The following is a 12,454-nucleotide window of genomic DNA, read 5'->3' on the forward strand; positions in this document are numbered from 1 at the left end:
CGGACAGAGACGAGTAGGTCCTTGCGGCATTTACTACAGTGGCCATATAAAGGAGCGCAAGTTTGGTGTGGGATTCGTGGTGGGAGAGAGACTCCGTCGCCGAGTACTATCATTCACTCCGGTGAATGAACGTCTAGCCACAATCCGCATCAAAGCGAGGCTCTTCAACATATCGCTGATCTGCGCCCACGCCCCGACGGAAGAGAAGGACGAGGTGACCAAAGATGCCTTTTATGAGTGCTTGGAACGCACTTATGAGAGATGCCCCGCCACGATGTCAAAATCGTGCTTGGCGACTTTAACGCCAGGGTGGGCAAAGAAGGTATCTTTGGCACTACGGTCGGTAAATTCAGCTGCCACGAGGAAACATCCCCAACTGGGTTGAGGCTGATCGACTGCCGAACGATTTTCTACTCGGCTTGCACTCCTGCTCTCTGAGAGCACTCATCAACAACTTGGTATAAGGGAACTGTGGGACGGCATTTCAAACTCCTTACGTACAGCTGCATCGGAAACCATTGGTTTTCGGAAAGTGCAAAAGAACAACTGGTACGACGAGGAGTGCCGCGTCGCAGCGGAGAGAAAACAGGCTGCCTACCTCGCAACGTTACGATCGACCACAACACGTGCGGGATGGGAAAGATACCGAGAGTTGAAGAGGGAAGCGAGACGCATTTGCAGACAGAAAAAGAAAGAGGCCGAAATGCGTGAATATGAAGAGCTTGATAAGCTGGCCGACAGGGGTAATGCTCGAAAATTCTACGAAAAAAAGCGGCGGCTTACAGAAGGTTTCAAGACCGGAGCATACTCTTGTAGAACCCCCAAAGGTGATCCAGTCACTGATGCCCAGAGCATACTTAAATTATGGAGGGAACACTTCTCCAGCCTGCTGAATGGCAGTGAACGCACAACACCAGGAGAAGGAGAACCCGATTCCCCAATTGATGACGATGGAGCAGACGTTCCATTACCCGACCATGAAGAAGTTCGAATAGAAATTACTCGCCTGAAGAACAACAAAGCGGCGGGGGCCGATGGATTGCCGGCCGAGCTATTCAAACACGGCGGCGAAGAGCTGATAAGGAGCATGCATCAGCTTCTTTGTAAAATATGGTCGGACGAAAGCATGCCCAACGATTGGAATTTAAGTGTGCTATGCCCAATCCATAAAAAAGGAGATCCCACAATCTGCGCCAACTACAGTGGGATTAGCCTCCTCAACATCGCATATAAAGTTCTATCGAGCGTATTGTGTTAAAGATTAAAACCCAGCGTCAGCAAACTGATTGGACCTTATCAGTGTGGCTTTAGACCTGGAAAATCAACAACCGACCAGATATTCACCATGCACCAAATCTTGGAAAAGACCCGTGAAAGGAGAATCGACACACACCACCTCTTCGTCGATTTCAAAGCTGCTTTCGACAGCACGAAAAGGAACTGCCTCTATGCCGCGATGTCTGAATTTGGTATCCCCGCAAAACTAATACGGCTGTGTAAACTGACGCTGAGCAACACGAAAAGCTCCGTCAGAATTGGGAAGGACCTCTTCGAGCCGTTCGATACCAAACGAGGTTTCAGACAAGGCGATTCCCTATCGTGTGACTTTTTCAACCTGCTTCTGGAGAAAATAGTTCGAGCTTAATAGAGAAGGTACCATCTTCTATAAGAGTGTACAGCTGCTGGCGTATGCTGATGATATTGATATCATCGGCCTTAACACCCGCGCCGTTAGTTCTGCTTTCTCCAGACTAGACAAGGAAGCAAAACAAATGAGTCTGGCAGTGAACGAGGGCAAGACGAAATATCTCCTGTCATCAAACAAACAGTCGTCGAACTCGCGACTTGGCACTCACGTCACTGTTGACAGTCATAACTTTGAAGTTGTAGATAATTTCGTCTATCTTGGAACCAGTATAAACACCACCAACAATGTCAGCCTGAAAATCCAACGCAGGATTGCTCTTGCCAACAGGTGCTACTTCGGACTGAGTAGACAATTGAAAAGTAAACTCCTCTCTCGACGAACAAAAGCCAAACTCTATAAGTCGCTCATAATTCCCGTCCTGCTATATGGTGCAGAGGCTTGAACGATGGCAACAACTGATGAGTCGACGTTGCGAGTTTTCGAGAGAAAAGTTCTGCGAAAGATTTATGGTCCTTTGCGCATTGGCCACGGCGAATATCGCATTCGATGGAATGATGAGTTGTACGAGATATACGACGACATTTACATAGTTTAGCGAATTAAAAGACAGCGGCTGCGCTAACTAGGTCATGTAGTCCGTATGGACGAAAACACTCCAGCTCTGAAAGTATTCGACGCAGTACCCGCCGGGGGAAGCAGAGGAAGAGGAAGACCTCCACTCCGTTGGAAGGACCAAGTGGAGAAGGACCTGGCTTCGCTTGGAATATCCAATTGGCGCCACGTAGCGAAAAGGAGAAACGACTGGCGCGCTGTTGTTAACTCGGCTATAATCGCATAAGCGGTGTCTACGCCAATTAAGAAGAAGAAGTATGTATATGTGAAGCTGAAGCAGTATGAGGAAATGTATTCAAAATAAACCATATATTTGAGTAGAGACTCCTAATTATGCCGGACTAAAATTAGGCAAAAATAATTTATTTCTAATTTGCTTTCTTTAATACCAACATTTCAAAAGTACGGTCAGTGAGATTTTGTTTGCCATCGATTGACAATTCCAAAAATAGTATCTACTCACTTAAATATTGCATTACAGTTACTCAAATGGGAGTACTCACTTAAATATTGCATTTCAATAACTCCAATTTAGTAACATTAGTTCAATTTTACAAACAAACTTACAAACTAACACTTAACTTAGGCATGCTTACGTATCGTCGGCTTAGCTTTTCCTTATAAGCTAGAGATATTGCACATACATATGTATGTAACATATGTACCTTTGCTAGCATAAGTGCTCATTAGAATTTTGCCACTTTGTTTTGTAACTCTTTTGCTTGAATGTACTTACAGTGGAAAACCGAGAACATATTTGCTTTCTTGAGGTATTAGCATTGATTTTCATGATACATTTTTTTCGATAGGTTTTTTGAAAGTTTGATGTTGATTCTTTATTATATCGGGTGATTTTTTAAGAGCTTGATAACTTTTTAAAAAAAAAAAAAACATAAAATTTGCAAAATCTCATCGGTTCTTTATTTGAAACGTTAGATTGGTTCATGACATTTACTTTTTGAAGATAATTTCATTTAAATGTTGACCGCGGCTGCGTCTTAGGTGGTCCATTCAGAAAGTCGAATTTTGGGCAACTTTCTTCGAGCATTTCGGCCGGAATAGCCCAAATTTCTTCGGAAATGTTGTCTTCCAAAGCTGGAATAGTTGCTGGCTTATTTCTGTAGACTTTAGACTTGACGTAGCCCCACAAAAAATAGTCTAAAGGCGTTAAATCATGATCTTGGTGGCCAACTTACGGGTCCATTTCTTGAGATGAATTGTTCTCCGAAGTTTTCCCTCAAAATGGCCATAGAATCGCGAGCACCTGTGTGGCATGTAGCGCCATCTTTATTGAAATCATGTCAACCAAAGTTCAGTTCCGTTTTTGGCAACAAAAAGTTTGTTAGCATCGAACGATAGCGATCGCCATTCACCGTAACGTTGCGTCCAACAGCATCTTTGAAAAAATACGGTCAATGATTCCACCAGCGTGCAAACCACACCAAACAGTGCATTTTTCAGGATGCATGGGCGGTTGGCCACCAAGATCATGCGTTTAACGCCTTTAGACTATTTTTGTGGGGCTACGTCAAGTCTAAAGTCTGCAGAAATAAGCCAGCAACTATTCCAGCTTTGGAAGACAACATTTCCGAAGAAATTCGGGCTATTCCAGCCGAAATGCTCGAAAAAAGTTGCCCAAAATTGGACTTTCCGAATGGACCACCTAAGACGCAGCCGCGGTCAACATTTAAATGAAATTATCTTCAAAAAAGTAAATGTCATGAACCAATCTAACGTTTCAAATAAAGAACCGATGAGATTTTGCAAATTTTGCAGCATGCGTTTTTTTAAAAAAAGTAGCATTGAATGGATATAAAGCTCTTAAAAAATAAACGGTCTTATTAAAGTTTTTGAAATTTGTACGAAAATTTTGTAAGTGGTCATAAATTTTGTATACAGTTTTAAACTGTAAATCATATGACATTTTTTAGAGGATGAACTACATTTTTATAAAAATCTATCCAGAAAATTGTATCGTAAAAAAAAATTGCTAATGTCTCAAAAAGGCAAACATGCGTTCCTTTCTGCTCCCCAGTGTGCATTTGAACATTCATACAAACATATGTACTACATAATAACTAACTCGCTTTACTACTGAGCTGCGTTGTAATTTTAAGAGTGCCAAATCAAGTAGCAAGACACCAAGAAATCACGTTTTAATTCATAAAGAAGGGTGTGAGTTTAACTAGCAAAAGGAAAACATTAATTGTGAACTATTGTAATTGTGAGTATTAAACATAATTGTTGTTAACTTTTAATAATAAAATTTATTTTTAGGTCTAAATGTCTGTTCATGTTTCCGAAACCGATTTTTCTGCAGACGACAGTATTGAAGATCTGGACTTTAATACTACTGGAAGTAAACGAAAGAGTTCATTAAGTACGGAATCAGGACCGGCCCTAAAAGAAGTCTGTGTGAATTCACAAAAAATTATTTTCAAAGAAGAATTTTACACAGAAGTGGAAAAAGTTAGTTTCAAAGTTTTTAAATTAAAGCACACTATGAATTTATAATTTTTATTGTTAGATTTCCGATAAGACAACTTGTGCTAAGTGCGTTGCATGTCATCGAGTGATTAGAGGAAGCGGTGAAGTGACTTCAAATTTCATCAAACATTTGCAAGTCAAGCATAGTGAATGTTTTAGAACATACAAAAGTTATAAAACAGGTAGCCCTTTTGGCGGTAACATGCAATCTGAGTTCGATGGTAAACTGTTACATGCAATGATTGATTGTTTATTTCCCCTTTCCATTCTGGAAAAGAAATCCTTTATAGATCTTTTTCAAAGTACAGGTATGAAGGTGATGTAGGCAAACAGCGGCTAAGAAATTGGAAACAAAATATACCATCATGATGGAAAATGTAAAAGAAAACATGGTTTGCTCTAAATATTTTTGTACTACAGCAGATGTTTAGTCTGGAAATCATAGAAGCTTCCTTGGATATACGTGTCATTGGCTTACAGACAATTTCGAACGCAAATCGGCAGCTTTGGCATGTAGAAGAATTTGTAAAGCACACACCGCGGAAAATATTGCGCAGATGATTACTGAAATCAACACTGCCTTTGGTTTGAACAGCTCAAACATTGTCTTGACCATTACGGACAACGGTTCAAATTTTGTAAAAGCGTTCAGAGATTATGGTGTGGGAAATGACTTTTTCGAAGATGAAATTAATGACGAAATGCCAGTCTTTGATAATGAGAGTTTGTTGCCCACACATCAGAGATGTTGCAGCCATACTCTGAATTTGCTTGCTTCAACCGACTTCGATAAAATTTTAAAAACTGAGCAGCCACTGTATATCCAGCATAAGATGGTAAGTCGCAGAACAAATTATTATTTTGCATTAAAAAAATAATCGTTGAAGTTGAAAAAATGTAACGAAACATTTTTTTTTTTAATGCAATAGAAAACGTTTTGTAATTGTGAAAATGTGTTTTATGTTAATTTTTTTAGACATTCGATAAATGCTACACCTTTTGGAAGAAGTGCAAGTGGCCAAAGTCTCGGAAATAATTGAAGGGCACCTGGGATCATCGTTGGTTTTGCCCGTTGTTACTCGTTGGAACTCATTGCATGACTCAGTTAAAAAACCACTTTGCTACAAACAAAAATTAAATAATCTGTGTGATAAGTTGACTTTGCCACAGTTTGCTGCAAGAGACATACAGTACCTGGAAATGTACAATTTGGTAATGGAACCAATTGTAAAGGACTTTCTTCAAGGAGAAAGCAACATTAATTATGGTATTTTCATATTTTGGTGCTTTAAAATATAAATTTATATTAATATTATTACAGGATTTTTAATACCAACTCTTGTGACACTGAGCAATAGGCTGCATAAGTTATGCAGATCCCAGGAATTGCAACAGTTATCATCTCTTATTTTAAAAATGGAACAGAGGTTAAGAGAAAGGTTCCAACCATATTTCATGTTGAAGCCTGAGGCAAATATTGCTAACTCAAAGCATCAAAATGAAATGGGTCATGGTGTTGCTGAGATTAAATCCGTAATTGCCAGAATTAACTGTCGAAAATATAACCAGCAGAGTTTTAGAAACACTTTACAGGTTTTACGCCAAAAATTGTAAAACATTTAATTTTGAAAGGCAAATTAATAATGTGTCGACTATGCCCGATTTTTTTGATTTCAGTGATGATGGTGAGCTTATGCGTACATTTATTTTGTTTTTCATTTTAAAGATTTGACTTTGCAGATGATGAAATTGAAGTTAGTTCTTCTCCACAAGAACAGATTAAATTTGATCAACGATGGTAATAAAACAGCAGTTCTTCAGCTATTTAAATGACAATGCAAGTGCTGACGAGATTTACCAAAAATATGATTTATTAAGGGAGGCATTTATTTTTTTAACACGCCCTTAACGTCTTCAGCTCCAGTTGAACGACTGTTTTCATTTGCCGGGATCGTCAACAGTCCAAGGCGGCAATCATTGTTTGATTTTTCTTTTGAAAAATTAGTTGTAATGAAGGCCAATTGTAAATATATGTAAATTATAAAACTGTTTTTTTGTGAATTGAATGTATTTATTTTCTTTATTATTTTTCCACGAATTTTTTCTATTTTTTTTATAAAATGATGAGCTTTCAAATTTTTTTAAAAATAATCGAAAATAATCAAAAATAATCCTTGAAAGTAGCCAATTACTTTTTTGATTACTTTTGATTATTTTTGATTATTTTCTCGTAATCCTAACTAATCTTACTTATTTTTGGATTATTTGTAATCATAATTAATTAATAATCAGGAATTGTTAAAAAGAGAATTATGTAATCAATACCATTCCTTTTCAAATTTAATCTAATTGATTACTAATCGTAATCCAAATTTAACAGCAATGCATAATTCACTTTATTAAATATTGAAAAATCAAAAGTCAGTTGTTTTAATATACCATAAAGTCATAAAAAAGGATTTAAGTAGTTTCGCCATATATTAAAATTTCAGTATACAAGTATAATAATTTGCAATCGTAATAAATGTGGGGTTTTGTAATTAAAATGCCCAAAAAGTCTTATTTTGTTCGATCTGGAAATGGAACAATGGAAAATCTTATGAAAAACGCTTATTTTGAGGCGCTCTCACACTGAAATAAGTTGGGTATCCCATTATCCCTTACGGAACTGTGATAGCGTACACACGTTCAGCAACAAACTATGCAGTGAGTTGATCCTCTAACTAGTCTTGGTACCCTGACTTGTGAATGCCGTCTGTTAGGGATGAGCCTGATAGTGAGTAAATCCTCTGACTAACTCAACCTTCAACATTGCGGTCGCTGACGCGGTTTCCCGTGGTCCGGTACCTTTATGCGGCTATAGTAATAATAATTCAACAGTACATCACCAGTGTAGCACAGGAGCGTCAATTACACGGGCGCCGACCGAAGTAGTTGAGCGTGACGGGACATTGTTATCGAGGCCTACACGTGCGCCGTCAGAAATAGCTGTACGTAATCGTTGTAGCACACGAGCGTCAACGCACGCCGTAGGACATCGTCATCGAAGCCTTCACGAGGGCCGGAAAAAATAACCGGGCGTTGTCGTCGTAGCACACGAGCGTCAACGCACGCCGCAGTACATCGTCATCGAAGCCTACACGAGCGCCGGCAAAAGTAGTCGAGGGTGATCGTCGTGGCACTGAGTAGCACGTCGTCTAGCACCCAGGAGCTCACCAGAGCGGAAAACGGTATTGCACTAACAGACCACATTCAACCGTTACCCCGGCATAGCACTTTCCTCGGGCGACGACTTTACAATGCGGGAGACAATATTGAATCACAAATTGTAACTATAAGTAAAATTATACTATAAAGCTAAATAAATTACGAATCGTAGAGAGCACCAATGTTTACAAATTTGTTGTAACGAACCCTGAACACGGCGAGTATATCTCAACAAACTATTTATAAGAAGCAGGGGCAGAAAAAAGCTTCGTTACATCTTTATATTTTTTAGTTTCGTACTTTAGATTGAAGGAATGGCAAGCGAGTTGTTTACCCATTTAGCTATTGTGGAATGCACCGCCACGCTTTGCTGAAAGCAGTTTTTTTTATTTGTTCCAAATTTAATGAAAGAGTAAAAAGAAGGATATAATTTTATTACAGTAGAAAATATGTGAGCGAGACGGTAATATAAGATCGAATATATACAAAAGTTTTGGTAGCTTTTTTGATTCGCTTTTAAGAAAGTGATAGAACAGTGTGACAATTAGACTGACTCGCGTTACCAGCTCGTCACTATGTAATGTTACCGTCACTGTTCTAGCTGGGTACATTTGAACATAGATAAGTATTTATGTTTAGTTGACTGTATGTCTTTTTACATATTTATGAGTTTGATTTTGTATATTAATGGTAAGCATGTTCAAAGATATTTGAACAATGACTATTTTGTATTTTTTATTATTTGATGCAACTAATTTTTTGGGGACAATCCACACAGGTGAATTTTGGGGTGATCAGAAGGGCGCATTATATTGTTATCTAAAAGTTCTTTAATTTGCTTGTTGAATTCGTCTTTCAAAACCATGGAGTATTGATAGAATTTTAGCTACGCTGATGTGTGCGTACTTCGGCTTTAATGTTAGTGGTATTAGTTAGTTTTTCATTGGTTTTTACAAAAAGAATTGAGTATTTTTTTTAGCAAACTTTTGAATGATATTCAGTGACAATTTGTAAGATTATCTATTCTGGATATAAATATGTCGTAGAATGGTAAATTAGCCCACTGTATATGTGTGGCATAGAATGGTTAGTTGGACCGTTGTGCATGCATGTACAGTTTTAAATGGCGACAAGATGTCGCTAACGGTTCTCAGAACGCACAGCGGCTCAGGGATAGAAACATACTCTGCTGCTGAGTAAGGTCTGTTCGTAGGGGCATAGATGAGTAGCTTAGAATCTGCGTGACGAGTTAGTTAGTGTTTTGCCACCGAGAGACGAACATAACTTGCTGCGTGAAAATGGAATTAAGTGAGCCATCTCCGACATCAGAAGTGAGATCTGCTTTGCCTACTGATCCACATTTGTTAGCGTTGGAACTGCAAAATCGCAACCTGATGGAAATAATTAAAAACATGCAGAATCCAAAGGCGCCGCAATCCGATGGTAAGGCGTCACACATTACCCTACCGAAATTTAACCCTGACGTTGCTGGAGCGGAGCCCTCATCTTGGTGTAGCACGGTGGACCTCATATTTGCTGACAACGTTCTCCAAGGTAGCAATCTGGTGATAGCACTAAGTAAAGCATTAGAAGGCACCGCATCACAGTGGCTTTCACAAATATGCTTTGCCGGCATCACTTGGGCGCAGTTCAGGGAACTGTTTCTTCAGCGTTTTGTTGGAATTGAAACTTCTGCTGGCATGGTTCTCAATATATTGAATGGTCGACCGAAACCAGAAGAAGGCTTTGCTGAATACGGCAGCCGGATTGTCACGATGCTTATGTCCAAATGGAAAGCCAAGGAGTTAGAAGAAATAGCTGTGTCTGTAACTTTGGCTCACATGGCGCAAGTTGACAGTAAGTTGGCGCGCTGGATTTTTACCACCAATGTAAAAACTCGCAATGAGCTACAACAACAGCTGCAGGCACACTCCTTCATGAAGCGCAGCATAGAAGACGATGCAACTGGCTCAGATCGTAAAAATTCAAATCTTCATCCCTGGTGAAATGCAATTACTGCGGAAAGGTTGGACATAAATATGCCGAATGTCGGGCACGTTTGCAGAAGGGCCAGAGTAAAGGCAAAACCTACAACAGCACAAATACGACGGGTGTGAAGGATCGATCTGGTGTCAAATGCTTCAAATGTGACGAAATTGGGCACTTTGCAACCGCATGTCCTAAAGGCCGATCAGGTGGAAAGGAAAGAATTTCTGAAAAGCGTGTGGATATCTGTACAGTAGCTCCACCCTCTGGAACAATAAAGGCATCCGGTGAGTCTATTCCATTTTGTTTTGATTCTGGTGCAGAATGCTCGCTAGTTAAGGAAAGTGTAGTTCATAAGTTTAAAGGGAAAAGAGTTAATAATGTTGTAAAACTCAATGGCATAAGTAACGATGCAATTTATAGCACTCAACAAGTTTTATGTAATATAAATATTGATCAATACTACTTTGAGATTTTGTTACATGTAATTTTGGACAAGTATTTGAAATACGATGTGTTAGTTGGTCGAGAGATTCTTAGCCAAGGCTTTGGCGTAATGATAGACGCTGATAAATTTCAAATTTATAAAACGAAAAGGATAGATATGGTGACTTTAATTGATTATAGGGTTATTATAAGTTCTGATACAGATTTAGTTCATTCTGATAAAATTGTCTTAACAAATATCCTCAAATGCTACTCTGACTGGTTTATTAGCGGAATACCAAAAACTCGAGTCTCGACAGGGCTGTTGGAAATTAAGTTAATAGATCCACAAAAGACAGTGCAACGACGTCCCTATAGGCTAGGTGAGGAAGAAAAAAACCTGGTGCGTTGTAAAATCGATGAGTTGTTAAAAGCAAATATTATCCGTCCAAGTTGCTCACCTTTTGCCAGCCCAATGATGTTAGTAAAAAAGAAAAATGGCACTGATCGTCTTTGTGTGGACTATAGGATGTTAAATGATAATACCATTGCTGATAGGTATCCTTTGCCTCTTATCGCAGACCAGATTGCCCGACTTCGCGGTGCAAAATATTTCTCGTGCTTAGATATGGCTAGTGGTTTCTACCAAATTCCAGTACACGAAAATTCAATTGAACGAACCGCGTTTGTGACTCCAGAGGGTCAGTACGAGTTTTTGACCATGCCTTTTGGGTTGAAAAATGCACCTTCTGTTTTCCAGAGGGCCATAATAAGAGCATTGGGATCACTGGCACACTCATGCGCTGTCGTTTATATTGATGACGTGTTGGTTATAGCCGAAACTAAGGAAGAAGCTTTAGAACGGTTGCGTATCGTATTAGAAACATTGAGTAAGGCGGGATTTTCATTTAATATAACTAAGTGCTCATTTCTTAAAACTCGCATAGAGTACCTAGGTTTTGAGATAAGTAACGGAGAAATTAGGCCAAACGCACGTAAAGTAAAAGCATTGTTAGATTTACCACCTCCACAATCTGTGTCGCAATTACGACAATTCATAGGATTGGCTTCGTATTTTAGACAGTTCGTTCCAAAATTCTCGGAAACGCTTAAGCCTTTGTATCAACTCACGTCAAAGAAAAATGTTGATTTTTCTTGGCAACAGCAACATGAGCAAATAAGGACTAAAATTATAACAGTATTGACGCAGGCACCTGTGTTGACTATATTTGACCCGAAACATGCAATCGAATTGCATACCGATGCAAGTTCGATTGGCTATGGTGCTATATTGTTGCATAAAATTAATGGCAAACTCCATGTAGTAGAATATTATAGTAAATGCACATCCCCTGCTGAGTCAAAATATCATTCGTACGAATTAGAAACGCTAGCAGTAGTCAATGGTATCAGACACTTCCGTCATTACTTGCAGGGACGTAAATTTGTCGTATATACGGATTGTAATTCCTTAAAGGCTAGTCGCACAAAGCTAGACTTAACGCCGAGGGTACATAGGTGGTGGGCATTTTTACAATCGTTTGACTTTGACATAGAATATAGGAAGGGTGATCGTATGGCGCATGTAGATTGTTTATCCCGGAATCCAGTGTCCGATAAAAATAATGATCAGAATAAAATTCTAGAAAAACGCATTAATTTGACCGAGGTAACTGACAACTGGTTGATTTCTGAACAACAACGTGATCCTGATGTAGTAGATATATTAGCTAAGTTCAAAAATAACGAATTGCCAGAATATTTATTAAAAACCTATGAATTAAGGAAAGGAGTTTTATATAGGAGGATACAACGAAATGGTAAGACTAAATGTTTGCCTGTAATCCCTAGGGCGTTTAGATGGTCAGTTATTAATCACGTTCATGAATCTATTATGCATCTAGGTTGGGAGAAAACATTGGATAAAGTCTATGGATTTTATTGGTTTGAGAACATGGCGAAGTACGTCCGTAGATTTGTTGAAAATTGTATAACTTGCAAATTAGCTAAGCCACCAGTTGGAAAAATTCAATCTGAATTACATTCGATTCCTAAGGTAGACATCCCGTGGCACACAGTGCATATAGA

At 38.9% G+C, this 12,454-nt stretch overlaps 1 long non-coding RNA gene across 1 annotated transcript; it reads left to right on the forward strand.

The window, feature by feature from the left end:
• Positions 1-4,133: 4,133 nt before the first annotated feature.
• LOC120781754 lies at positions 4,134-6,789 on the forward strand. Its single transcript, XR_005706157.1, has 6 exons — positions 4,134-4,484; positions 4,538-4,729; positions 4,788-5,583; positions 5,724-6,014; positions 6,069-6,432; positions 6,488-6,789. It is a non-coding gene; the product is annotated as an uncharacterized LOC120781754 (long non-coding RNA).
• Positions 6,790-12,454: the final 5,665 nt, after the last annotated feature.

The sequence above is a fragment of the Bactrocera tryoni genome, unplaced genomic scaffold, assembly GCF_016617805.1.
Source record: "Bactrocera tryoni isolate S06 unplaced genomic scaffold, CSIRO_BtryS06_freeze2 scaffold_7, whole genome shotgun sequence".
NCBI classification, from domain to species: domain Eukaryota; kingdom Metazoa; phylum Arthropoda; class Insecta; order Diptera; family Tephritidae; genus Bactrocera; species Bactrocera tryoni.